Below are 26,709 nucleotides of genomic sequence, written 5' to 3'. Positions count from 1 at the left end.
TGCATCATTACATCGCGACTCTTAAACTCTATCCCTCGACTTATGAAAGCTAACACCCCATAAGCTTTCTTAACTACCCTATCCACCTGTGAGGCAACTTTCAGGAATCTGTGGACATGTACCCCCAGATCCCTCTGCTCCTCCACACTACCAAGTATCCTGCCATTTACCTTGTACTCTGCCTTGTAGTTTGTCCTTCCAAAGTGTACCACCTCACACTTCTCCGGGTTGAACTCCATCTGCCACTTTGTGTCACTGAACCGTAGCTCTGATCCCTGTTATGGACCACAGAACAACTTGGTACCAGTTGGTGAGATGTTTATTGAGAAGCTGGTTGCATTGCCTCAGTGCCACGTTAACACAAAACAGTACAGCCCAGGAACAGGCCCTTTGGCCCACAATATCTGTGCTGAACGTGATGCTGAATTAAACTAATCCCCTCTGCCTGCACATGATCTATGTCCCTCCACATTAATGCATCTATCTAACAGTCTCTTACACACCACTATCATATCTGCTCCCACCATCATCCCTATCAGCCCGTTTCAGGCACCCTCCATTCTCTGTGTAAAAACATTGTCCCGCACATCTCTTTTCAACTCCCCCCCTCACCTTAAATGTCTGTCCTCTATTACTTGATACTTCTAACCTGAGGAAAGGACTCAGTCTTTGCCATGTGTGCCTTTCATAACTTTATTATCTTCTATTAGGTCTCCCTTCAGCCTGACTCCCCAGAAAAAATGACTTAAGTTTGTCCAACCTTTCCTTAAAGCTCGTGCTCTCTAACCCATCCAGCATTCTGACAAACTTTTTCTACACCCTCTCAAAAGCCTCTGTGTCCTTCCTATAATGCAGCGATCAGAACTGCACACAATTAAGTTAGGAACAATTTTGGATAATTATTCACTAAGAACAGAATTGAACCCATCATTAAGTTACCTACTGCCAGCATACTAGTTGGCTTCAAATGAGATACTAGACCATGGGGACTATTGGTTAATTTCTGCAGCTCCCATCAACCACTTCTTCAAAGCTGAGACAATGGTGTTAATATTCACTGCAAACTGTCATAAACACAGACTCTCCTGCAGCACCTACACATCCTCGCAAGCGGGCTGCAGAACAGGTTTGGCAATCACGTGCAGGAGTATGCACGATCCAGCCAATCACTGTTTCATTCTGGTGGCATTTAACTCCCTTCTTTTTGAGACTTGACCAAAAGCACAGCAACATTTACACTCCCTGCTTACCCTCATCCTTGTCCGGGAAATAAGTGCCTATAGGCGGGAGGAGAAGATGGCGGCGTGAAGCAGCGCACGCAGCTCTCCGGTGAAATGATATCGTACTTGTAAGTAGGATGCTGTGCACAATTCTGATTTGATGGAGACAGACGTGAGAAGGCACAGAGGAACATCTGGAGAAACTTCTGAAATGCCCGGTTCACGCTGCTGCTACTGTGCGATCCAGAATCTCCGGAGGGAAGGCCCCAAAATTCCCGGCTTTGCCTGCTGCTGGTGACCGGGGCTGGGGTCGAAGTGTTCGGCAGAGATGGTGCTCGGTACTCGGTGTCGGAGGGCTGGTCGGAGGCTCAAAGTTTTCAGACAACTCAGAGTTGGACTGTGGTCGGGCATGGTAGGGAGAGTTTTCTTCCTACTCCCGTCTGCGTGAGATGTGGGACTTTCGAGAGACTTTGAACTTTTTTTTACCGTGCCCATGGGCTGTTCTTTATCAAGTTATGGTATTGTTTGCACTGTTGTAACTATATGTTATAATTATGTGGTTTTTGTTAGTTTTTCAGTCTTGGCCTGTCCTGTGCTTCTGTGATATCACACCAGAGGAATATTGTATCATTTCTTAATGCATGCATTACTAAATGACAATAAAAGAGGACTGCGTGTCCTCAAAATCTAATAATCTAATTTCAACAGACACTCTCAAGAAGTAGTCTTCATTTAGTACTTAGTTATTGCTTCCAGCCACTGTGTTAGCATTAACTTTCAGTTTAAGAGTTTTAGTTAACGGTCCTGTTGGCCTAGTCATTATTGTTTTTCATTTCCTTTAAATTTTGCAACTGTTCTCATTAAAGTCAGTGAAATTACAACAACCTGGCAATACACTTCCCTCCATATGAATGCTAACCAGCCTGAAATTCAGGCTGACCTTGGCCTGAGATTCATTGGGCAGGTTGGGGAGAAGTTACAGGCGATCTAATCTGTGTTGGGAGAAGTGAGCAAAGCAATAATCTTGGTTCGACAAGCCCAGTCTCAGCTGGAGGAACTGGTGTTCTTCCTTGCAGCAATAGTTCAGCAGCTCACCTCGAGACAATCAGAATTAGGCAGCAGCAATCTCTGCTCTCACAGCCTCTCAACTCCCGTCAAGCCCACTGGGTTCTCTTCACCTGATTCAATTTCATCTAGGCAGCAAGAATACCAAGGCCAACGCGCTCTCCTGGCAGTTCAGCGTGTCTGAGGACAATGCCAATACAGAGCCTATCCTTCCTTGCTTGTGCATCACTGCTCTGATAACTTGGGGAATAGAGGCAGAGGTGAGGGCCGTCCAACCGGCTGTTTGTCCCTGCTACGGGCCACTCCAAAGTGTTGGAATGGGGTCACTCCTCCTGTTTGGTTGACCATCCAGGAATTCAACAGACCTAAGAGTTCATCAAGAGACGATTTTGGTGGCCTTCCCAGTACCCTGCAGGTCTGCTATGTCTGGTGGCTGTGCCCCTCTGCCACTGGTTCCATCTCTCAGTAGATTTTATCACTGGGCTACCCCCGTCTATTGGAAAGATTACCATTCTGGTCATTGTGGATCGAATCTCCAAGGTTGCCCACTTCATTGCCCTCCCTAAGCTCCTGTCGGCTCATGAGACTGCTACCCCTAATGGTTCAACATGTGTTCAGGCTGCATGGCTTCCCTCATGACATAGTGTCCGATCGTAGACCACAGTTCATATCTGTTTTTGGAAGGCTTTCTGTTCTCTTGCAGGAGCCATGGCTAGCCTCTCATCTGCTTTCCACCCCCAGCTAGAGTGACAGAATGAACCAAGAGTTGGAGACAACCCCGTGCTGCCTTGCCTCTTCCAACCCCACGCCCTGGAGCTCCTAATTGGTTTGGACAGAGATTGCTCACAAGTGTTGATCCAGCGCTACAAGTGCACACGGCGACAAGCCAGGGCTTCTCTGCTGTGTGCTCAGAAACAACATGCCTGGCAGGCTGATCGTTTCCACTGATTGCTGAGGTCTGGCAAGCCAGGAAAGTCTGGCTGGCATCGAGGGATCTTCCCCTGAAAGACAAGAGCCGGAATTTGGCTCCATGCTCCATGGGACCATTGATAGTGGAAAAGGCTGTCAACAAGACCTCGTATAGATTGCACCTACCATAATCAATGAAGGATTGCACCCAGTATTCCATGTTTCCCAGCTCAAGCAACTTACTACCTCCCACTCTGGCTCCAGTCACCCCACCTCCCCCTCCTCCCCGCTTGGTGGATGGTTCCCTGGTCTATACAGTGTAGGGCCGGGTGCAGGGCAAGATCCAGTACTTTGTGGATTGGGAGGTGTCATGGTCCGGATCGGGGTCTCTTTAAATTTACTTTGTTTATGTTATGATCCGGACTGTTGACTCCCTGTTTCCCTTTGGTTCCCTGTTTTCCCGTGTCCCTCGGCCTTGGTGATTAGAGGCAATTTACTCTCGGCTGAACCGGTAGTTTATAGTCTCCGGTTTTCAGCTGTTCGGCACGAGAGCGTCTGCAAAGTCACCGAGGTTTGGTGTGCCAATGTCATCTGGCCGGAGCAAGCCTAGTCTCCGTCCGAAGCGAGTGCCGGTAATTCGCCTTTCCTCACCGGAGCAACCCTGTCAAGTTACCTCACCAAAACGAGCCTGCAAAGTTTCCTCACCGAGGTGGGTCCATCAGTTAACCCGCCGGAGGGAATCAAGAACCACTGTCTACTGTTCCCGGGCTGAGTCAAGAGCTCGCCACTACCCGTAGGCTCCAAGTCAAGTCCTGGCTCCGGGGGCATCCAAGTACCCAGTCAAGTCCTGGCCCTGGCGGCATCCACATACCGAGTCAAGTCCCGGTCCTGGCGGCATCCAAGTTCCGAGCCAAGTCCCGGCCCTGGCGGCATCCAAGTTTCGACTCGAGTCCTGGCCCTGGCGGCATCCAAGTACCGAGTCGAGTCCTGGCCCTGGCGGCATCCAAGTACCGAGTCGAGTCCTGGTCCTGGCGGCATCCAAGTTCCGAGTCGAGTCCTGGCCCTGGCGGCATCCAAGTACCGAGTCAAGTCCTGGCCCTGGTGGTCTGTGATTCTTGTCCTACCCCGCCTGTCTGAATCCCTTCTCTGCCCCTCTCACCTCTAGCCCTCGTCTGCAGCCCTCGCCTGCACCTTGGTCTAGTTCTATCGCTGGAGCTAGATAGGTACTGTTTGGTGTTCTTTCGTGTTGGTCTTGTCTTGTCTTCGCCTCCGTGGGGTAAGGCAGGCCATCTTGCCATTGCCCCGCGGGGGGGTCATGTCTTGTCGTGTCTTGTCCTCGCCTCCGTGGGGTAAGTCAGGCCGTCTTGCCGTTGCCTCACGGGGGGGGGTCATGTCTTGTCGTGTCTTGTCCTTGCCTCCGTGGGGTAAGTCAGGCCGTCTTGCCGTTGCCCCGCGGGGGGTCATGAGTCCCGGCCCTATGTCCTGTACCCAAGGAGGGGTCCCGGCTCTCTGTTCTGTGTGTGAGTCCCGGCCCTATGTCCTGTACCCTAGGAAGGGTCCCGACTCTGTGTTCTGTGTATGTGTCTATGGTTCCATGTACCTGCTCTCCCGAGACCGAGGTTCTGTTTTTCCATGTTCCCCCTCTCCCTAGCCCATGTCATATCCATGCCTGGTTCTGGGGTCCGAGCCCAGGGCAAGACCCAGGTACTGAGTCCTTGCCCAGTTTCTGGCTCGGAGTCCATACTGTGTCCTCTTCATGTCACCGCTAGTTCTGGGATCCAATTCCGAGTCCTAGCCCAGACCCCTAGTCCCAGCGTGGTCGTAGTCCTGAGTCCTAGTCCAGTTCGCTATTCCTGCTTCTGCTTTGCTCTCCTGGTATCAAACAATAAACTCAATTTAATAAACCTCACAAGATGTGTCTTGCATTTGGATCCACCCTTGCCCCCTATGCACCCCCCCCAGTGTGACAGGAGGAGTATGATTCTGAGGAACGCTCTTGGATCCTGTACAAGGCTTTTTCAAAAGGCTTTTGACAAGGTCCCACACAGGAGATTAGTATGCAAACTTAAAGCACACGGTATTGGGAGTAAGGTATTGGTGTGGGTGGAGAGTTGGTTAGCAGACAGGAAGCAAAGAGTGGGAATAAACAGGACCTTTTCAGAATGGCAGGCAGTGACTAATGGGGTACCACAAGGCTCAGTGCTGGGACCCCAGTTGTTTACAATATATATTAATGACTTAGACGAGGGAATTAAATGCAGCATCTCCAAGTTTGCAGATGACACAAAGCTGGGTGGCAGTGTTAGCTGTGAGGAGGATGCTAAGAGGATGCAGGGTGACTTGGATAGGTTAGGTGAGTAGGCAAATTCATGGCAGATGCAATTTAATGTGGATAAATGTGAGGTTATCCACTTTGGTGGCAAGAACAGGAAAACAGATTATTATCTGAATGGTGGCCGATTAGGAAAAGGGGAGGTGCAATGAGACCTGGGTGTCATTATACACCAGTCATTGAAAGTGGGCATGCAGGTACAGCAGACGGTGAAAAAGGCGAATGGTATGCTGGCATTCATAGCAAAAAGATTCGAGTACAGGAGCAGGGAGGTACTATTGCAGTTGTACAAGGCCTTGGTGAGACCACACCTGGAGTATTGTGTGCAGTTTTGGTCCCCTAATCTGAGGAAAGACATTCTTGCCATAGAGGGAGTACAAAGAAGGTTCACCAGATTGATTCCTGGGATGGCAGGGCTTTCATATGATGAAAGACTGGATCGACTAGGCTTATACTCACAGGAATTTAGAAGATTGAGGGGGGATCTTATTGAAACGTATAAAATTCTAAAGGGATTGTACAGGCTAGATGCAGGAAGATTGTTCCCGATGTTGGGGAAGTCCAGAACGAGGGGTCATAGTTTAAGGATAAAGGGGAAGCCTTTTAGGACCCAGATGAGGAAAAACTTCTTCACACAGAGAGTGGTGAATCTGTGGAATTCTCTGCCACAGGAAACAGTTGAGGCCAGTTCATTGGCTATATTTAAGAGGGAGTCAGATATGGCCCTTGTGGCTAAAGGGATCAGGGAGTATGGAGAGAAGGTAGGTACAGGGTTCTGAGTTGGATGATCAGCCATGATCATACTGAATTGCAGTGCAGGTTCGAAGGGCCGGATGGCCTACTCCTGCACCTATTTTCTATGTTTCTATGTAAGTCTCTCACCCAGGACTTCCAGTGGGCACTGAGCACAGGTCTGTGACATTTTGGGAGCTACGCTGAGGCAGGGGGGCCCTGTCACAACCATGGTCTCTGCAGTGATCAAGTTTGTGATCAAGCATATATGTGATCAAGTTTGGCAAACATGCTCATGAGTATGCATATTTCAGCATATTTCACTGTGGTGCTATTTAATTTCTTTCTTGTCTTGTTGAGACTTGACCAAAAGCACAGCAACATTTACACCCCCTGCTTACCCTCATCCTTGTCCGGGAAAGAAGACTACTGTTTCAACAGACACTCTCAAGAAGCAGTATTCATTTAGTACTTAGATATTGCTTTCAGCCGCTGTGTTAGCATTAACTTTCAGTTTGAGAGTTTTAGTTAACGGCCCTGTTGGTTTAGCGGTTATTGTTTTTCTTTCCCTTTAAATTCTGCAACAGTTCTCATGAAAGTCAGTAAACTGTTGACCCGTTTCTGTGTGTCTCTCTCTCCACACTTGGGCCAAATTGGGAGTTTTGTCACAAACTCCCAAAATCCACCTCCTAATTGTGTGTTATAAAGCTTTGAATTATGCTCAGAATGAAGGGAATATGGGGATTGAACAAGAACAGTGACTTGGAGATGTTGGATCAGTCTGGATCTCATTTTATGACCTAGCAAGGGGCTGAATGGCTTCCCCCTTCTTGTGTTTAAACTACGAGTTGGTCTAGATCTGAACAGCCAACAGCTTTGCTTCAGAAGGCTGGGCTAATGCTGGAAAAGGTCAGCGCTCTGAATTAAAGCAAACGAAGCCTGCCACACAATGCCTTACAAGTGTAGGCGTCCATACTACAGAAATCATTCTCCAAAGTGTTTAGGACGATTTATCGCGGTCAACTGAGGCATGTGTTTTTTTTCTTTCAATCGCCCTCTCAATAGGCCTGCCTGAATCAGCCCAAAGAATCGGCTTTGAATAGGACCTACAAGCATTCCTTTGAGCTGAGGACATGCTCATAGAGAGAGACAAGAAGAGCAATTGATATTTTCCTTCACAGAAGGAAGTGGTGGGAAAAACTACTCCCTGGTTCTCTATGCTTGGCAATTGACCAAAAAGCAAAAAAAAACGGGAACAATTAGTGAGGTCACGGCTAGCTTTGTGAGACTGAAGCCTGCAGTATGTACAGTGGCAGCTGCTTTTGTATTTCACCATGTCAATGAGCTAACTCAAAAGCTTCTCCATTTCCTATCATATCGCTACCATGCCCACCCCCCTCCCGCACCTTCACTCTCCTCTGCCCCTCCCTCTCAAGCAGGAACCACACACTAAGATCCAAAAGCCAAGAGCTAATCCTATTAAATAAATCTTCCAGGGGGAAAAAAAGGTCATCGCTTTGCCTGTGTTGTCTCTCCACAGCTCACTGGCATTAATGCAGCAAATTCCATTCAAGTTTACGTTACACACTCCCTCAGGAAACGAAACAAGGAGGGCGTTGTAAAGTTAAGAAAGAAAGCAGCCTCTTAAAGACATCCTTCTCAAAAACCACATCAAACCTGAATTTCAGGCTGGTTAGCATTCATATGGAGGGAAATGTATTGCCAGGTCGTTGTAATCCATCTGTCAGATGCTTCACCAAGTGTCCCGATGCGTGTGATGTAACGCTGGTGGAATAAACCCCACTATACCCATGTGGCCTTGGGTGTGTTGAGGGCAGTGGTTAAGCCCCTTTGAGAGATTGACATCAGCTCCAAGAGCAGGAAGAAAACAAGGCTTAGGAACAGAACCTAGGCCGTATGCAGGGACAGAACTCTCACTGCACATTTGTCCTCATTGAGATCAGTGACCCCGTGACTTTAAATATACCTGCCAATTGTGCCTTGACAGGTCTGTGGCGGTAAGAGTCACGGTCACCCTTGGCTTCCTGATCTCAGGACCATTCCACACCTCTGATGCTGATCTCTTCAGCAACGTGCACAAATTGCTGGAGGAACTCAGTGGGTCGGGCAGCATCTATAGACAGGAATAAACAGTCAATATTTTGGGCCAAGACCCTTCATCTGGACTGAAAAGCAAGGGGGCACATGACAGAATAAAGAGGTGGGGGAGGGGATGAAGGAATACAAGCTGGCAGATCTTCAGCACTTTGTGCGTGTTGCTCAAGATTTCCAGCATCTGCAGAATCTCTCGTGTTTATGATTTATTGCTGATCTCTGCCATTTCCACAGTTTGTTGCTTTCTGCTGTATCAAGGAGGACACTCCCCCCCCACCCCCAAAATACTCCTTGCAAAACAACACATTTCACATCAATGATAATAAATTTGATTCTGATTCTGACTTCCTCTCCTTGTTCCCCAGCAGGACAGTGGGCATGGGGACTTGCCTCCATTGCAGGCTTCCCCAAAGTAAAACTTAGAAGCATGAGTACTCTGGACAAATCTGAATTGTGTGACAGCTTCTGTGTGATTGCTATAGCAATTATTCCAGAAATGTTGCTTCTTTAACAAAACAAACAGCTTACAGACTTTGTGGTGCAGTAATACGTGAGAGATGGTTACGGGAAAATAAACGGGGCAATGGAATTGCCAAATGAGGGCAAATGAGACTAGCTTATGAGCAACTTGGTTGGCACAGATGAGCTAGGCCAAAAGGCACAGTTTCCATGCTGAGTTACTCTATGATAGTTACTTCCTCTGCTTGCCCTCCTGCCCCTGGGAGTAGGAGAGCGGGCACAGAGATTTACCTCCATTTGCCCTAATATATAGACATTCAGAGGTTGTACTCGCCCTTACAGAGATCTCTGAGGCAACCTCTCCCCAGGAGCACTGGGCTGTAACCCTGGAGGGTCACCATCACCTCTGTGCACATTGGGTTCTGTCCTTCACTGGCCTCTGATCCCCTGGGAACACTCTTCCATTCCCCTCCAATCACTACAACATCCACCCATTCACTCTCCAACAGCTGGACTGTGGCATGTCCCTTTAACAGCTGGCTGCAGTGATCACACCTGCTGGTCTACATGCTGGCAGATGCAAGAACATCAATAGTGAAGACTGTGCTGAAACGAACAGAGTCAGTGTGGTGTTACACTGGGAAATCCAACAGCGCTGTTCTCTGAACCTCCCTCTTTATGTGACCTGCACAGGACACCAATGTAATGCCAAAACACAACATGGAGTGATTCTCGGGTACTCAGTCCGTCAGTATGGATTCTTGTTTTTACAATACTTGAAGCCACTAAGCATGCTAAAGCTTGCCTTTCTGATTTCTGGACCTAATGTAAGGGAGTTCCTGGAAAAGAACAGAACACCTGAAGCAAAAATAGGTATCTATGGAGGGAAATAAAGAGCTGATGTTTCGGGCTGAGACCCTTCATCAAGACTGCAAAGGAAGGGGAGGAAAAGGGCAGAAGCTGCTATGATAAGGTGGGGGGAGGGGAAGGATTACAGGCTGGCAGTTGATAGGTGAGTCCAGGTGAGAGGGCAGGTGGATGAGTGGGGGAAGGGAGATGAAGTTTATTAGCTGGGAGGGGTTGAAGAAGAAGGAATCTGATAGGAGAGGACAGCGGACCATGGAAAAAAGGGAAGGAGGAGGGGTTCCAGAAGGAGGTAATGGGCAGGTGAGGAGAAGAGAACGGGTGAAAGGGGAACCAGAATGGAGAATAGAGAAAAAGAGTTGGGGTGGGGGGGGGGGGGAATTACCTCTATCAGGACTCCAGCACTTCATGGCAAGGAATTGCCCTGAGCTCTAATGCTGACCAAAGTGACTGCTAAGACTGATGGTAACACTCCAGTGCTGGCATGTTGCCCCGACAAATTCCCCTCCATGTTGTGGCAGACATTCAGACGTGAGATTGGAAGCAATGCAGAGTGCAACACAACGTAACACTGGCGCACTGAGCAACTGTACAGGCTTAATTAGCAAGTTAGTCATCAGGGCGACAATACTTACTAATCCGGCATTCAAACTTCCAGTTAGCAAGCCAGGCAGTAACACAAGTCCAAAAGAATATAAAGATTCTCCAATTACGCGATACATGCCAGGAAGGCCATCTCTGAATGCCCAAATAACATCAGTTGTCTGTCCTACCCCAACTCTGATCATTGTTACACAGACTTCAACAGAAGAGGTAACTGCTGCTCCACAGCAGGTTTAGCATTACCGACTAGGGAATTCTTGATAAGCAAGGGGAAAATGAAAGGTTACTGGGGCGTAGATAGGTTACAAATGCCAGAAGGAAGTCTAGGGGCTGAACGGCTAACTCCCGCTCCTAATTACTATGTACGTTTCTAGGCAACAATATTAGCTGTGATCTGCCAAAATGTGATGACCATTGGGTTTAACAAGCCTTGTACCAGCATTGTACAGTTTAAACAGTAATCTGGCCTTAAATCAAAGGCGTTTGCAACACAAAGATGTTTATCCTTTGATACTCTGCAGGTGTGGATACTTATACAATATATTAACAAAAATTCAATTGTAAGCTATGTTTGCATTACACATTCCAGTCTATAACAATTAGATATTACTGATCACAGTGGAAGAGAGTGAACATTGTAAGGCATTGTGTATCTGAGCCCAGGATCCTAAGGCAATGGCAGAAGTAGTTTACATTTCTCTGCAGTACAGTGCAAAGTCTCACACCGCAAACAGAAAGTGCTTCTAGAAACATACCTATCATTAACCCATCAGTTTGAAGCAACTAATAACCTGGCCCATAGTTCTCTGTGGATTTAGGATTGTCACTTAACAAATAGCAAGGTGCACTCTTGCAAAAGAAAATTTAGACACAGGGTGCAATATTTTGTTTGCAAGAAAAAAAGAGAGTCAAAGAGATTCTTCAAGTGCCTGAGCGAACATAGGACCTTTTGGGTAAACTGAGTTCTCATTGGCCCAGCCAAGCCAATCAAGACAATTGCCAGAGACTTCAGCATTTGGTGGCAGTTGAAGGCAGTTTGCAGCTTCTCTAAGTGCATCGCTAGTAGCTTTGTTGCACGCCCAATGCAATTAGCTTCTTAGTTGTGCGCCTGTTACAGCGGTGTCTGTGAGACCATTTGCGCAAAAACAGCGCATTGCGGCATGCAAGTCGAAAAGCAGAGGTAACCTATAAATACTCAGCGTGCAACGAGGAAGATCCCACTTCCTCGGTGTGGACTGGGTAGGCTGGGTCTCACTTTCGCAGGCCATCATTTACCACAACTGAGGTGAAAATGTCTCATGGGCTGGGAGACAATTTTATTTCACCTGCCTGGGCTGGATTAGCTACAAATCTAAGTGTGAAAAGCAAACCTGATAATCCCACCCATAACCATCCCCACCTCCCCCTTGTACACAAACACACACAAACGCACACTATACCCAGACACATACATCATACATGGACCATACACTCACACTAAATACTCAAACATTATACACAGAGACACACACACACAGTATATGCATATGTATACATCATATGTAGATTTTATACACACTCACATAAAACAGGTTCACACACATGCTCTATACATGCATATGTGATATACAGACATTATACACTTTCACATGACACACATACACACTTTACAAAGACATTATTGCTGTGGTAGGGGGTTCTTTCTGCCAGATTTCACTGTCTGCGGCTACCAAGGTCTTACCGGACTGACATGCCTTCAGAGACAGTGAAACAGCGAGCCTCCTCTCGCTGTGTAAAGGCAGCCCTGTGCCTAACTGGGGAACAACGTTTGGGGCCATAGCAGGGCAATTTTGCTAATTCAGATCGCTAGGCTTCAATACCCCACATTCCTCGTGTCCCACCCTCCAGAATATCCCCTAACCTGCTGCAGAGCTGGGGCAGCTCCCCAGTGTAGGCCACCTGATACTTCTAATTTCACTTGAAAATAGGGCCAGGAAATTCCGGCAACAAGTGCACCTTGGGAAAGATACAATCGTTCCAGATAGGCTGCTTGGTGAGCTGCTGTGTTGGTGAGATGAAAGGAAGAGTGGGGAAGAGTGAGTTTTGAGAAGGGGGCATGGGCAGAAGGTGCCAGCAAAGAATGAAGAAGGATGGAGCCCAATGAGAGTAGCTGCATCTCCCAGTGTCCTAGCAAAGAGGCTTCCCGAATGTGTCAATACAAAGACAAAATGGCTCCCATCAATCCCGTATTCTGGAGACTTACATTGAGCACATTTTATGCCTCAAACACAACATTTCGATGCTCTCCTGTGTAATCTCCTCCAGGTAGATGGCTTCACATGAAACAACAAGTTGACAGTCTCTGATACAATACCACCCAGGCAGATACTCCCCTACATGTGGCTGAATACGAGTCACTACTGTTTTCTGTGAGGATTTTGTATGCTCTCCCTATGACCACATAGGTGTCCTCTGGCTTCCTCCTACATCCCAAAGATGTGGGTTAATTGGCCACTGCAAATCGCCCCCAGTAAGTAGAATCTGAGGAAGTGGTTGAGAATGTGGGGAGAATAGTTTACAGGGAATGAGATCACATTGTGAATCAGCAAAGAGTCGACGGGCCAAATGGCTTTCTTCTGGTTGTCTGTGGGAAGATGAATCTCAGGGCTGTACACTGCATACATACTTTGATAATAAATATACTTTGCATCTTTGAATCTATGTCACCCAAGCTTCCACCTCAGTCAAATCAATCCCTCATAATCCCTCTACTTCCTCCCCCCCCTCCCCATATGCGTATTCAATCTCCCCTTATATATCTCTGTATGGCTCAATGCTATAGCTACAGAAAAGGAGATAGGTGGCACTACGATAAAAACTACCAACTTCAGCAGGATGGGCATAGATCTGCCGGAGTAACGTTGAATCTAAGCTTGGTAGGCAAAACAATGGGATCCCTTTAAAATGGAGATGTTTCAGCTGCAGTTTAGGTACATTCCCATGAGGGAGGAGGGTAGGAAAATAGATTTCTGGCTGTTAACATAAGTAAGAACTGGGCTGATTATGGGATGTTCCAAGGAGAAGTATCAGTAGAAGTATGAGAAATGAAGAGAGCACAGAAAAGGTAGAAATATTCAGCAGGCGTGTGCACAGGTAAGTAGTGCAGAAAGGAACCTCATTCATTGAGGCAAAGGCATGGCTGAGGTATTGAATAAATCCTGTTCGTCAGGTCTTCGCCAAGGAAGAAGATACTGCTGGAGCCTCAGCAAAGGAAGTTGCAGCTGGAATTCCGCATCGGCTAAGCTTTAAGAAAGAGCAGGGACTAGAAAGGCTAACTGTACTTGATAAATCACTGGATGCTCAGTTGGTGAAGCAGCACAGGGAAAATTGCAGAGGTCCCAAAAACCGGAAATGTGAAAATGTTACATTCCAGTTCAAAAAGGGGCATAGGATACACCCAATAATTATAGACAGGTCAACTTAACTTCAGTGATAGGGAAAATTTTCAAAGCAATAATCAGGGATGCCATTAGGAGTGACTTGAACAAATATGGATCAATCAGCTGGAATCGTTAAAGTCAAAACATATCTAAATAACCTGAGAGAACTTTTTTGTTGAAGTAACAGAGGATCAATGAGGGTAATGTGGCTGATGTAATATATATGGACTCCCAAAAGGCCTTTGATAGGTGTCACTTGATAGCCTTGTCAGCAAGATTGAAGCCTATGCGATGAAAGAGGTTGAAGTAGCATGGATGGAATACCGGTTACGTAACGGGAAAGAAAGTGGCAGTGAGAGGTTGTTTATCAGATTGGAGTGAAATATGCAGCTGAGATCCCAAAGATCAGTACCAGGACCAACTTCTCTTAATATATATTGCTGATTTGGACTTGGATTAGAGGGTACAATTTCTCAGTCAGCAGGTGGACCAAACTTGGAGGTCTGGTGAGCTGTGAGGAGGATGGTAATAAACTTCAAGGTGTCAGAGATGGGCTGGTGCAGGGGAAGATAAGTGATGGATTAAACTTAATGCTGTAAAATGAGGAGCGTTACATTATGGAAAGAAGACTATGAAGAGGCAATATAAAATTGTAAAAAGGGTACAAAAACGGTGATCCGGAGGCATATGTGTATGTTTTCTTGAAAATGGCAAGGCAAGCATAGAAAGTAATTGAAGCGTATGGGATTGTAGCCTTTATAAATAGAGGCACAGTTTTGGTCACAACTGTAGTATTATGTCCAGTTCTGGGCACCACCCTTTAGGAAGGATGTGAAGGCTTTGGAGACAGTGAAGAGGGAATTGAGTAAAATGACCGCAAGAATAAGGGGCTTCCGTTCTGTGAATGGACTGGAGAAGCTGAGGTTGTTCACCTTTGAAAAGAGGAATTTAAAATCATTCAAGATATAGACAGGGAAAGAGAAACTGTTCCCATTGCCAGAAGACAGGAAATGAAAGTGACTGGTAAAGGAACCAAAAATGATATGAGGAATAACTTCCTAATACAGGGAGTGTCTGAGATCTGAATGCACTGCTTTGAGTAGAGTGGGAGGGGATGCAATTGTAGTGTTCGAAAGAATTTGCTGGACTATGGGGAGAGGGAAGGGACTGGAACTGGCTGGATTACTCTTATGTAATGCTGGTAGCCACTCAACAGTTCGCCTCTGTCTAAGCTCCTCCCTACCTAAGAACTGTCTCACTGCATCCAGTTTATGAAATCCTTTTTGTGATTTTTTAGACCTTCCATCAGGTTACCACCTCAAGAAGATAGACCCAGTCTACCCAGCCATAGTTGATATATTTATTTACTTATTTTAGCCACACGGCACGGAGTAGGCTCTTACGGCCCTTTGAGCCACGCCGCCCAGCAACCCCCAACAAACACGATTAACACTAACCTTATCACAGGACAATTTACAGTGATCAATTAACCTACCCGGTATGTCTTTGGACTGTGGGAGGAAACCAGAGCGCCCACGGAGAAACCCATGCACTCCGCAGGGAGGATGTACAGAGGCTTCTTACAGATGGTGCTGGAATTGAATTCCGAACTCTGATGCCCCGGAGTTCATAATATATAATGCCTCTCATTTCTGTGCCACCCACATAAATCTTCTCAGTAGTGCAGATGAGTGGTGCCTGCAGCTCTACATGTGTGCTCTAACCAAGGTTCACTACAGGTTGAGCATAACCTCCCTTCTTCTCAAATCCTCTCAGGTACCTACAAATCCCTCTGGAAATAAACTCTTTTACTTGGCTTGTTTATTTTCTGGCCTTACTAACCTACAGCACAATGTTCAGTCATCAGTGTATCTGTACCTTTGGTCCCTTTGTTTCTCTCCCCTACATGCACCTCACACATTTCTGGTCTCGAGTGATCTCCCTCTTCTTCTCACCTCTGTTGAACTGCATTTGGCAATTACTTGCCTACTCTACAGGTTTATCAGGTCTTTCCTCCCATCCTCCTCTTCCCCATTCACAAATTTAGGAATTGTATTTCTGTTTTCCCGAGTTTAAGTCATTAAAGCAGATTGTAAGCGTCAGCGTTCCCGGGACTGATCCTTGTGGAACACCACTCCCACCTTGCTCTGTTATGAATAGCTTCCCTTTACTCCCACACCCTTTCTGCCCCGAACCAGCCAGCAATGTGTTCTTCTGCCTTTCTCCTAACTCCACATTCCCACACCTTACCTTTGTCTACTGAAACCCTAGATAAATCACATCCACTACACCACTACTGTCTACACTCTCCGTTACTTCCTGTTCAACACAATTTTCACTTCTGCATTACAAACTGACCATTCGTTGTCTGATGTTCTTCTGCCCTGTCTTTTAATAGCGATTCTGTTGTTTTACATCCCGGTGATGTTAAGGTGACTGGTCTGCAATTCCCTAGACATGTTCCCTCCCCCACCCCCACACCTAATCAGTACATGCATTACATTAGCTACCTACTGTTTCCCCAGCCCAATATCATGATCTAATGATTTATAAACTACATACATTAACGCTTTTGTTATATGTTCCTCAGATTCTTCTAAGATGTATGATTCCAACCTGTCTTGACCAGTTTTATCCCGTTTGGGTTTGAATAATTTCTAACATCGTTGTTATCTATTTTAAATGCATTAATTTTGTTGCTCGCCCTATCACTTGCTGCCAAGTCCTCCTATTCTATTGCCCTGGTAAAAACCAAAGCCCAATATGATTAAATATATCTGCCATTTCCCTATCTATGGTAATGGCCTTAACTACCTCTATCCAACCTTCCTGTTTTTCGTTAAGTACCTGTAAAATGTTGTATTATTTTGTTAATAATATAATTTCATATTCCCTCCTTGCCTTCTATTTTTATCTTGTCTGTTTGTTTTAATCTCCTCATGTTCTCCTCAGCTCTCTGAATATCTGCCACTTTCCTTATCGTCAGCATGCCCATAAGTCCTTATGCATCCATGGACTCTCTTGAATGTTTTCTCTGTTCTTCATTTTATGGAATAATTTTTTTCTGGACTCTGTGCAACACTGCTTTAAATATTTCCAATTGTTCTTCCAAACTGTTTGCCAACATATTCATCCATTTTACCTATCATAAGCTTGGGGTGGTAAATAACTGACCTGCATTGCCCCATGGAGGTTTACTTCCCACAAATAAAAGGGTTCTCCCTTAAGGAAGTTCCAGACTGACACTGGCTCATGTAAGCCCTCTTTATTTATTTACTCCTTTGGCTCCTCCGACCCTCCCTGCCATAGCACCAACCACCACCCTAGAGTAGATGTGCAGAGGATGTCTCCAATTGTGGGGGAGTCTAGGACCAGAGGGCACAGCTTCAGAATAAAAGGACGCCCCTTTAGAACAAGATGAGGAGGAATTTCTTTAGCCTGTGGGTGGTGAATCTGTGGTATTCATCGTCACCGATGGCTGTGGAGGCCAGGACATTGTGTAAATATAAAGTGGGGGTTGTTAGGTTCTTGATTAGCAAGGGCATCAAATGCTACTGGGAGAAGGCAGTAGAATGGCGTTGAGGGAAAATAAATCAGCCATGGTCAAATGGTGGAGCAGAACCGATGGGCTGAATGACTTAATCCTATTCCTATGTCTTGTAGTCTTATGATCCCTCTTCCAAGCTCTGAAATCTGACCCGATCCACCCACTCACCAACTGCCAAACCTCTGACAGGCAACTGTAACTCATCCCTTCTCACACCTTCCACAACTAATCATTGGCAGCTAATATTACACTGACATTTGAACCAAAAGCTTGACTTGGCACTGGTTGCCAACAGATTTCCAATCTCCCCCTCTCTTTGTGTGTGTGTGGAAGAGCTCCCAAACTTCACTGCAAAATATCCCATTGACTCCTTGACCAGTGGGAAGAGTTTCTCTACATCCACCGACATCAGCTCCCCTTTGTATTCAGAAAACTTCAATCAAATCAAATAACTTTCTAAATTTCAGGGAACATAACCCTATCTTATATAGATACAAGAGATTTTGCATATGCTGGAAATCTTGAGCAACATATACAAAATGCTAGAGGAGCTCAACACTACTTCAGCAATGGAAGACTGCGGATCTGCTCTTGCACTACCATGGACTTGGCTCTGTGAATTTTTTGAACTAATATCTTGTTTTGCACAGTCGCTTTCTTCACTGCCTTGTGAAATTTCTGTTCTGTGTGTGGTTTGTACGTATGTACAAGCTGCTGCACCTGTACCTCACCGTATCTGTACGCATGATGAAAAACTCGACTTGTAGTGGTTCAAAAACGCAGCTCACCACCACCTTCACAAAGGTGGTGAGGTTCGGCTACTAAGTGCTGACCAATTATGCTGAATAAAGGGCGAAGGAGTAGAAAGGTGAACCACCTGTTCCTTTTTTAATAAATGTCCGGATACTGTTACTTCCAGGCTTTGCACCTTAACCAAGGTGTAGGCACTGAATTAGTAAGCAGTCCAGATCAGAACAACCCAGATTCACGCTCCAGACTGAAAACAACCTGCATTGTGGCTGAGCTTAAACATTTTACTAGAAATTTAGACACAGACACTACAATAGGGAGGGAGACTCTCCATGTTGTAATTGGAAGTGGAAGGAGCTATAATAACAAACTTCCTTATTACATTATTTCAACTTTCAGCACTGCTTTTTTCAAACGGTGTCTCACCTCTGTTGAAACAGTTTACAAGAATGTTACACAACATTTATATGTTCCTTGCAACAGCAAATTGTTACCCCCAAAATATCCTGCACGACAGAGGTGAGACCACAAAAATAGAAGCTTACAAATGAATTATTTTAAGGCTGAAATCTACTCCATCCAGCTGAATAGAATAGCATCTTATTTTCACTGCATGGTTTCAAGATATGTATGTACATGTGCATGGGCACGACTGTGTACAGATGTGTGGACAGAAATAAATGTACTTGTGTGGGAGTGGATGCCCATATGTGGAGATGCATCTGGACCTGTGAGGTATGGATGGATATGTGGAAGTGCATATATGCATGGGTCTGTGCTGTTGTAGTAATGTGTGTTAGTGTGTGTGTGTCTGTGTCTGTGTTAGTGTGTGTGTGTCTGTGTCTGTGTTAGTGTTTACATGTGCATAGGTGTGGTTGCAGTTGTGTGTGCATATGAAGTGTGCACGTGTCAGTGTTTACATGCGAATGGGTATGTGCTGTTGTAGTAATCTGCGTGTGCTTGTGTGTGTCTGTCTGTATTGGAGTGTGTGTATGGAGTGTGCGTATCTGTTCATGTTAACTTGTGCATGTGTGTGTGTGTTTTGCGCCAGGGACATTGAACAACAGCCGCAGCGCCACATTGGGCTTTGAGATGGAGATGTGGGTCCTGATTCAGCAGTGAAGCTAAAGGATCTGAAACAGTGCAGTATTAACTGGTATGTTGGCTCTACTCCTGGCAGGTAATTTCTAAGAGTTTTGTCAAAATGTCTCACATTATGGCCGCCTTGTGAATATCACACCCTGAGTCAATGCATCTAATTCTTCTGTCTACATCTAGTGATGCTATGAGGTATATGAGATGGAAGGAGCCCTTGGTTTATTCCTTCATAAAGCAAATGCACCTGATATTAATAAAGAAATGTGCATGGTTTGAACTCCGTGTGCTGACCTGGATTGAGGATGCTCCCATAAACCTATAGGCTTTCTGAAAAAGGCATGCATTGTTGAAATGGATTCTAAAAGGAATATCAGCCCAGGTAGTTGGGAAAGCATATAGAGAGAATATAGAGTCTGCCCGGGAATATAGACCAATTACCTCTCTATATTCCAGTGCAGATTCTTTCTTTATTTATATGCTATTTATTGAGAGGTACAGCATGGTTCTAGGGCAGTGGAATATAATGAAGGGTATGTAGGTTTCTCTACTTTGGTAGGAGGGAAACACAAGCAGAATAGTGTAAAAATGGAGAGCCCACAGCACAGTGGGATCTGACTGCTTTTGTATATGATACACAGAAAGTTAGCACGCACTTGCTTAAGAAGGAAAATGTTTTATGGGAATGGGTGCAATGGTAGTACTGGTGAGACCAATTCCAGACCATGTATATAGACGTCTGGAAGTCATATACTGATGGCCAAAACCTAGAGATGAGAAACTGAAGGATTGTTCAGTCTTTGATTGGTTAATATGAGGGGAACGTAACTTTAAGGTGATGTCAGGTAATGGGGGGAGAGTGGTAGGTTTACGGAACATTCCTGTAAGCTTTAGCCTACAGTTTGCCCTAAGTGCCAAACGTGAATACTGATTGCCCCTCTGGAGACTACCTAAATTAAAGGACACCAATGTGAAAGAAACTTGTTAGGAATGGGTAAACTCAGCAGATAATTCAGGGGAGTTAAAATTCCTTACTGAGCTGAGAGACAGGATACACCTTGCATCTGGTCCCGCATTTTTATGTCATCTACTGCGGGTGTATGTAACACGGTGCATTCATTTCAAAGAGCTCACTAACCTTCATGAAAAGGTTAAAGTTTAGCCAAGATTTTTGTCTTTTTCCTCTGTTTCTCTTTACATTTTTTAATGAATGGACTAGCTTAATGTATTTTAAATAATTACATTAATATTTTAAATAATTGTTGTTATTAATTTCAGCTCTTCCTGAATATCTGATTGTTAGTGACATTCTTGGACCAGTAAAACCTGCACTGAGCTGTCAGGGGCATCAGGGTGGGGATGTGGACGGAGCCTCAGGGTGCACTTTCTGAAGGCCTTGTTGTCAATTGAGGCCACCCCCACTCATGGGGCAGCTTCAGGACTGAGACCTCAGGAGTGTTTAAGACCCTAAGACCATAAGACATGAGGGCAGAATTAAGACGTTTGGCTCATTGAGTCTGCTCCACCATTCAATCATGGCTGACCCTTTTACCCGTCCTCAACACCACTCCCCAGCCTTCGCCTCGTAACCTTTGATGCTGCATCCAATCAAGAATCTATCAATCTCTGCCTTAAATACATCCAATGACCTGGCCTCCGCAGCTGCTTGTGGTAACAAATTCCACAAATTCACCACCCTCTGGCTAAAGAAATTTCTCTGCATCTCTGTTTTAGATGGACGCTCCTCTATCCTGAGGCTGTGCCCTCTTGTCCTAGACTCCCCCATCATGGGAAACATCTTTTCCACATTGACTCTGTTTAGGCCTTTCAATATTCAAAAGGTTTCAATGAGATTCTCCCCCCCCCCAATCCTTCTAAATTCCAGTGAGTACGGACCCAGAGCCATCAAATGTTCCTCATATGATAACCCTTTCATTCCCAGAATCATCCCTGTGAACCTCCTCTGAACCCTCTCCAATGTCAGCAAATCTTTTCTGAGCTGAGGAGCCCAAAACTGTTCACAGTACTCAAGGTGAAGCCTCACCAGTGCCTTATAAAGCCTCAGCATCACCACCCTACTATTGTATTCTAGACCTCTTGAAATGAATACTAATATTGCATTTGCCTTCCTCATCACCGATTCAACCTGCAAGTTAACCTTCAGGGTGTTCTGCACAAGGACTCCCAAGTCCCTTTGCATCTCAGAGTTTTGGATTTTCTCCCTGTTTAGAAAATAATCTGCACATTTACTTCTACTACCAAAGTGCATGACCATGCATTTTCCAACATTGTATTTCATTTGCCACATTCTTGCCCATTCTCCTGATCTGTCTCAGTCCTTCTGCAGCCTACCTGCTTCCTCAACACTATCTGCCCCTCCACCAATCTTGGCAACAAAGCCATCAACTAAATCATTGATATACAGCATAAAAAGAAGTGGTCCCAGCATCGACCCCTGCGGAACACCACTAGTCACTTGCAGCCAACCAGAAAAGGATCCTTTTATTCCCACTTGCTGCCTCCTAACAACCAGCCAATGCTCTCACCATGCCAGTAACTTTCCTGTAATACCATGGGCTCTTAACTTGGTAAGCAGCCTCATGTGTGGCACCTTGGATTTGAAAGTCCAAATATACAACATCCACTGCATGCCCTTTATCTATCCTATGTAATCTCCTCAAAGAATTGCAACAGGTTCATCAGGCAAGATTTTCCCTTAAGGAAACCACGCTGACTTTGTCCTATCTTGTCCTGTGCCACGAAGTACTTCACAACCCCATCCTTAATAATTGACTCCAACATCTTCTCAACCACTGAGGTCAGGCTAACTGGTCTATAATTTCCTTCCTGCTGTCTTCCTCCTTTCTTAAAGAGTGGAGTGACATTTGCAATTTTCCAGTCCTCTGGCACAATGCCAGTATCCAATGATTTTTGAAAGATCATTTCTAATGCCTCTACAATCTCTACCACTACCTCTTTCAGAACCCTAGGACTTATGTACCCTTAGATCTTTCAGCTTTTTGAGCACCTTCTCCTTTGTAGTAGTAACTGCACTCACTTCTCTTCCCTCACACCCTTCAACACCTGGCACACTGCTCGTGTCTTCCACAGTGAAGACAGATGCAAAATATTCATTTAGTTCATCTGCCATCTTCTTGACCCCTGCTATTATTTCTCCGGCCTCATTTTCTAGCAGTCCTATATCCACTCTTATTTCTCTTTTTTTTTCTTACATACTTGAAAAAGCTTTTACTATCCACTTTGATATTGTTTGTTAGCTTGCTTTCATGTTTCATCTTTTCCCTTCTAACGATTCTTTTAGTTGCTCTCTGTAGGTTTTTAAAAGCTTCCCAATCCTCTATCTTCCCGCTAATTTTTGCATTATTGTATGCCCTCTCTTTTGCTTTTACATTAACTTTGACTTCTCTGGTCAGTCACAGTTGAACTATTTTGCCATTTGAGTATTTCTTCACTTTTGGAACACATCTATCCTGCACCTTCCTCATTTTTCCCAGAAACTCGTACCATTGCTGCTCTGCTGTCAACCCTGCCAGCAGCTCCTTCCAATTTACTTTGGGCAACTCCCCTCTCATATCACTGTAATTTCCTTGACTCCACTGAAATACCGCTATGTCAGACTTTACTTTCTCCCCATCAAATTTCAAGTTGAACTCAATCATATTGTGATCACTGCCTCCTTAAGGTTGATTTATACTGCTGTGTCAGATGGACGTCGTAACCTACACAAGTGGCCTACGCGCGTTGTGAGCATTTATACTTGTGCGTTGGTGTGTCCGTGTCGCTCTGCAATTCGGGCACATTGCGCATGTGCACACACCTGCCTGTGCAAGGCTTCGTGGTCATGGTAGTCTTTCTCGGGGTAAACAAGTTTAAAGCGAGCATCTTTTCTCGTAAAAGTGAAATATGTCCTCCATAATTTCGGAGGTCTGTAAAGCTTTATGGAAAGCATTGCAGCCAGAGTTCCTTCCCTGCCCTTCAGTCGCCCAATGGGAAGCTATTGCAGCGTAGGAGGAAATGCAAAGCTACCAAGTGGACCAATCACAGTTGTTGCAGTCTGTGTTGCCGTGACACGTAGATACATTTTGGGAGAGGTGTGCGTCAGGCTATGGCATAGGGATCTGCGTAGGTTCTGCGGCTACGCCGTACCTACGGCGTCGATTTGAAGCAGAGGTATAAAGTATAAATCAGCCTTAAGAGTTCTTTCACCTTAAGCTCCCTGATTGCCTCCGGCTCATTACATAACACCCAATCCAGTACAGTTGAACCGAGTAGGCTCAATGACAAACTGCTCTAAAAAGCCATCTCTTAGGCATTCAACAAACTTACTCTCTTGAGATCCATTACCAACCTGACATTCCCAATCGACCTGTATGTTAAAATCTCCTATGACTATCATAACATTGCCCTTTTGACTCGCCTTTTCTAATTCCTATTGTAATCTGTGGTCCACATCCCAGCTACTGTTGGGAGGCCTGTATATAACTGTCATCAGGGTCCTTTTACCCTTGCAGTTCCTTAACTCAACCTACAAGGATTCAACATCTTCTGATTCTATGTCAAATCTTTCCAATGATTTGATGTCATTCTCTACCAGCAGAGCCATGTCTCCCCCTCTGCTTACCTTCCTATCCATCTGATACAATGTGTAACCTTGGACAATCAGCTCCCAACTACAACCATCCTTCAACCACAATTCACTGATGGCCACAACATCATATCTGACAATCTGTAATAGTGCAATAAGGTCATCCACCTTATATTCAGTGCATTGAGATATAACACTTTGAGTCGTGAATTTGCTACCCTTTTTGATTTTATATCCCTAATGCAGTGATACTCACCTTTCTGGCTGCAATTTTGTCCTATCATCTGCCTGCTCTTCCTGACAGTCTGACTGCACGCTATCTTTGTTTTTTTAACATCTGTCCTATCCTGAGTCCCTTCACTTTGGTTCCCACCCGCCGCCAAATTAATTTAAACCCTCCCCAACAGCTCTAAGAAACCTGCCTGCAAGAATATTGGTCCCCTTTGGGTTCCGGTGCAACCCGTCACTTTTGAACAGGTCATACCTCCCCCAGAAGAGATCCCAATGATCCAAGAACCTGAAGCCCTGCCCTCTGTAGCAGCTTCTCAGCCACGCATTTATTTACCATACCATCCTGTTTCTACCCTCACTGGTGTATGGCACAGGCAGCAATCCAGAAGTTACTAACCTGGAGGGCCTGCTTCTCAGCTTTCTGCCTTGCTCTCTAAATTCTCTCTTCCGGAGCTCTTTGCTTTTCATTGGTAGCAATGTCATTGGTAGCAATATGTACCAAGATACCTAGCTGTTCTCCCTCCCCTTCCAAAATGCACCACTTGGCTCCAAAGAGGTGGCACGACCGCTTGGCTAGCAGGGAGGGGAGGGGGAAATGTGGGTGGGGGTCTGAATGAGTGCAATCTGGCATTAACAGGTCACTGAGGGTCAATTTTCTTCTCAGCTGTTCTGCTGGAAGTGTCATACTTAACTGGTGCACGTATCCCCTGGCACTTGGTGGTTACCTGGAGCAGGTATGATGATACCGCACCTGATGCGCGGCCCTGCTGTTGCCTTGCACCATCTCCATACAGTTGCCTTCCAACAGGCAGTCGGCAGTACAAACTCTGGCTGATTTCTTTGCTGCCCTTCATACCAGCTGCATCACCGGCACCAATGCTGGCTGCTGCTGCAGCAGTGCTGAGCTCTGCAACTAAGTATGAAACAGCCATTGGCCCTTTACCATGTTTATGAAAGAGCTATCGATTCTGATCCATTCCCAATTGAAATTCACTCCCATGTTAAAGTGCTTATCTAGTTTCCATAAGACCGTAAAATCATAAGACCTTAAGATGCAGTAACAGAATTAGGTCATTTGGCCCTTTGAGTCAGCTCCACCATTCAATTATGGTTGATTTATTTTTCTCAGCCTCGTTCACCCACACACCCCGCCACCACCCCCCCCGCCCCGGTCAGCAACCAAGAACCTATCAATTTTTGCCTTAAATGCACCCAATGACTTGGCCTCCACAACCCTCTGTGGCAATGAATTCCACAGACTCACCACCCTCTGGCTCAACGAATTCCTCCTCATCTCTGTTCTAAAGGGATGTCCCTTTATTCTGAGACTGTATCCTGGGATTCTAAACTTCACTACTAATGGAAACATCCTCTCCTTGTCCACTCTATCCAGGCCTTTCAGCATCTGGTAGGATTCAAAGAGATTTCCCAACCCTCCATACACCTCATGCTTCTGAATAAAGGGTCTTGGCCTGAAACATCGATTGTTTACTCTTTCCCATAGACGCTGCCTGGTCAGCTGAGTTCCTCCAGCATTTTGTGCATGCTGCTCTTCATACCTTTTCATTGCCGGGATCATTCTCGTAAACCTCTGCTGGACCCTCTCCAGGGCCAACACATCCTTCCTTGGAAAAGGGGCCCCAAATGTCCTCTGCATTTCCTATGAGGGTTCCCAGTGACTGTTCCAGCCACCCCCTCACAAACTTCACTGGCAAAGGCAACCAGATTCTTTAACTCACTTCTCGGGATCTTCAAACCAGGCAGCTGTGTGGCGCGATGTGAGTGGGGCCCTTTTCTGTAGCTTATTCCACACTCTTAACTCTTTCCAAAAGCTTCACCTTACCAGCTGCTCACCAGTGAGTTGCTCTGCTAATGTGATACGGTCAAATCTAATCCTGCTCTGGGGAGACAAGTTCAGATGCTGGAATCTGGAGTCTGTTGTTGGAACTCAAGTGGCTTGAGCACCCTTGGTGAGAAGGAGAGGAATTGCCAGTGTTCTGGGTTGAAACCTTGCATTAGGACTTTCCTCCCACAGATGTTACTCAGCTTGCTGCGTTCCTCCAGCATATTGTCTGCTGTAGTCAGACAAACATACACATCACAGTCACATACATAGCGTGTGTGTGTATGTATGTGTGTGTGTATGTGTGTGTGTGTGTATATATATATATATATATATATATATATACATACACACACACACACACACACACACACACACACACATATGCAGTATACAGGTACACACGCATCGGTCATAAGCAGACACGTATGCACCGACATAAACATACATCCACACACACACACAAATGCATACACAGCACACATTTTAGAGTTTAGAGACTAGCCTAGGGCCCAGTTCAATGGCAGAGCACAAGCCTCATCAATAAAGAGGCATTGAAATCTATCAAATATTGAAAGGCCTAGATAGAGTGGACGTTGAGAGGATGTTTCCCATAGTAGGGGAGTCTAGGATCAGAGGGCACAACCTCAGAATACAAGGACTTCTCTTTAGATCAGAGATGAGGAGGAATTTCTTTAGCCAGAGGATGGAATTCACTGGCACGGACAGCTGTGGAGGCTGTCTCGGGAATATTTAAAGCAGAGGCAATTGATTAATACGAGCGTCAAAGGTTATGGGGAGAAGGCAAGAGAATGAGCTTGAAAGGAATAATAAAGTAGCTATGATGGAATGGCAGAGCAGACTTGATGGGCTGAATGGACTAACTCTGCTCTTATGCCTTATGGTGTTAACATGGTAA

At 45.6% G+C, this 26,709-nt stretch overlaps 1 protein-coding gene across 11 annotated transcripts in view; it reads right to left on the bottom strand.

The window, feature by feature from the left end:
- The window catches only part of LOC140191795 (RNA-binding motif, single-stranded-interacting protein 2-like), a 269,357-nt gene that overhangs the window by 61,946 nt on the left and 180,702 nt on the right, over window positions 1-26,709 (bottom strand). The gene's annotated exons all lie outside the window — the stretch shown is intronic.

This window comes from Mobula birostris, chromosome X, assembly GCF_030028105.1.
Source record: "Mobula birostris isolate sMobBir1 chromosome X, sMobBir1.hap1, whole genome shotgun sequence".
Classification (NCBI taxonomy): domain Eukaryota; kingdom Metazoa; phylum Chordata; class Chondrichthyes; order Myliobatiformes; family Myliobatidae; genus Mobula; species Mobula birostris.
This window is presented reverse-complemented; position numbering and strand designations above follow the sequence as displayed.